The 2,500-nt window shown below is 53.3% G+C and overlaps 2 non-coding genes across 2 annotated transcripts; both read right to left on the reverse strand.

The window, feature by feature from the left end:
* Positions 1 to 167: 167 nt before the first annotated feature.
* Positions 168 to 321, reverse strand: LOC145746547 (5.8S ribosomal RNA). The gene has a single exon (XR_014281329.1). It is a non-coding gene; the product is annotated as a 5.8S ribosomal RNA (ribosomal RNA).
* Positions 322 to 566: 245 nt separating this feature from the next.
* Positions 567 to 2,376, reverse strand: LOC145747391 (small subunit ribosomal RNA). Its single transcript, XR_014282122.1, has one exon. It is a non-coding gene; the product is annotated as a small subunit ribosomal RNA (ribosomal RNA).
* Between the last annotated feature and the right edge of the window lie 124 nt (positions 2,377 to 2,500).

Raw genomic sequence — 2,500 nt, forward strand, 5'->3', positions numbered from 1 at the left:
GGGCGGCAAGCGGACGCGGCGCGGCTCGCCGGCCGCCACGCATCGCTGACGCGAGCCCGAATACCAAAACTTTCCACCTTCAACCGAGCGGCGATTGCCCGTCGCCGGGCATACGCACGCGAGCCGAGCCGTCGCGGAGCCGATCCCGCCGGCCGTTGTCGTTTCTGCGACCCTGAGACGGACGCGGTCCCGGGATGAACCCGAGGCCGCAATACGCGTTCAGATCGTCAATGCTCAATGTGTTCTGCAATTCACATTAAATCACGCAGCTTGCTGCGTCCTTCATCGACTCGCGAGCCGAGTGGTCCACCGCCAAGAGCCATCGTTTGTTTGTTTGCTTTTCGCTCTTCGATTCCTAACCTCGATTCGCCATCCGGCTGAAAAAATCGCGTGACGCCGAGCGGGTCGCGGTCGCAACAAATAGTGCGACAAGCCCGCGCACCGCATGAAGCCTTCGGGCACTCGACGCCGACAAAACAAGTTCCTGATCGCGGGGCGGCGGACGCGCCGAGGCACGTCGCCGTCCCGGTGTTTGCTCTTTCGCTCTTCGATTTTTTTTCTCGCGCTAATGATCCTTCCGCAGGTTCACCTACGGAAACCTTGTTACGACTTTTACTTCCTCTAAGTAATCAAGTTAGATCGTCTTTTCGGGCCAAGACCCAACCGTCGCCAGTCGAGCCCGGGCCCAATCGGAGGACCTCACTAAACCATTCAATCGGTAGTAGCGACGGGCGGTGTGTACAAAGGGCAGGGACGTAATCAACGCGAGCTAATGACTCGCGCTTACTGGGAATTCCTCGTTCAAGCGAAATAATTTCAATTCTCTATCCCTAGCACGACCGGGGTTCATCGGGTTACCCAGACCTTTCGGCCAAGGCGAACACACGTTGATCCGGTCAGTGTAGCGCGCGTGCGGCCCCGAACATCTAAGGGCATCACAGACCTGTTATTGCTCAATCTCGTGTGGCTAAACGCCACTAGTCCCTCTAAGAAGTTAAACGCCGGCCGGGAAGGCCGCGTAACTATTTAGCAAGCCAGAGTCTCGTTCGTTATCGGAATTAACCAGACAAATCGCTCCACCAACTAAGAACGGCCATGCACCACCACCCACAGAATCATGAAAGAGCTCTCAATCTGTCAATCCTCGCTGTGTCCGGGCCGGGTGAGATTTCCCGTGTTGAGTCAAATTAAGCCGCAGGCTCCACTCCTGGTGGTGCCCTTCCGTCAATTCCTTTAAGTTTCAGCTTTGCAACCATACTTCCCCCGGAACCCAAAGACTTTGGTTTCCCGCAAGCTGCCGGAGAGGTCGTCAAAATAACGCCCCCCGATCGCTAGTTGGCATCGTTTATAGTCAGAACTAGGACGGTATCTGATCGTCTTCGAACCTCTGACTTTCGCTCTTGATTAAAGAAAACATTCTTGGCAAATGCTTTCGCAGTCGTTCGTCTTGCGCCGATCCAAGAATTTCACCTCTAACGGCACAGTACGAATGCCCCCGTCCGTCCCTCTTAATCATTACCTCGCGCTCCGAAAACCAACAAAAAAGAACCGAGGTCCTATTTCATTATTCCATGCAACACTATCCAGGCGAAGCGCCTGCTTTGAACACTCTAATTTTTTCAAGGTAAACGTCCCGGCCGCCGCCGACACTCAGTCAAGAGCACCGACGGAAAACCGGAGGTAAAGCCAGAACGAACAGTGCACGCCTTGCGACGGACCGAACGCCTGCGCCCAAAATCCAACTACGAGCTTTTTAACCGCAACAACTTAAATATACACTTTTGGAGCTGGAATTACCGCGGCTGCTGGCACCAGACTTGCCCTCCAATGGATACTCGTTAAAATTTTTACAGTGTACTCATTCCAATTACAGGGCCTCGTTAGAGTCCTGTATCGTTATTTTTCGTCACTACCTCCCCGCGTCGGGAATGGGTAATTTGCGCGCCTGCTGCCTTCCTTGGATGTGGTAGCCGTTTCTCAGGCTCCCTCTCCGGAATCGAACCCTGATTCCCCGTTACCCGTAAGAACCTCGGTAGGCAGATACCGTACCGACGAAAGTTGATAGGGCAGACACTTGAATGATCCGTCGCCGGTGCAAGACCGTGCGATCAGCAAAGTTATCCCGAGTCGCCAACAAGACGAGCCGAAGCCCGGCAGGTTTTTGATATGATAAAGGCGCGCCTCCCGCAAGGTCGGCGCTTTTTGCATGTATTAGCTCTAGAATTACCACAGTTATCCAAGTAAAATTTACGATCAAATGAATCACGACTGATTTAATGAGCCATTCGCAGTTTTACCGTACGCAAGTTCGTACTGAGACATGCATGGCTTAATCTTTGAGACAAGCATATGACTACTGGCAGGATCAACCAGGTAACTATCGGCCGACAAAATACGCGAACGGAGTCTTTCGCTTTCCCCGTCGCGGTATCGCACTGTATTACTCAATCACTATTTTTGCTTAGCTCCTCAAACCCGGCGTAAGCCGCGATCTGGACGC

This window comes from Corella eumyota, chromosome 3, assembly GCF_963082875.1.
Source record: "Corella eumyota chromosome 3, kaCorEumy4.1, whole genome shotgun sequence".
Lineage (NCBI taxonomy): Eukaryota > Metazoa > Chordata > Ascidiacea > Phlebobranchia > Corellidae > Corella > Corella eumyota.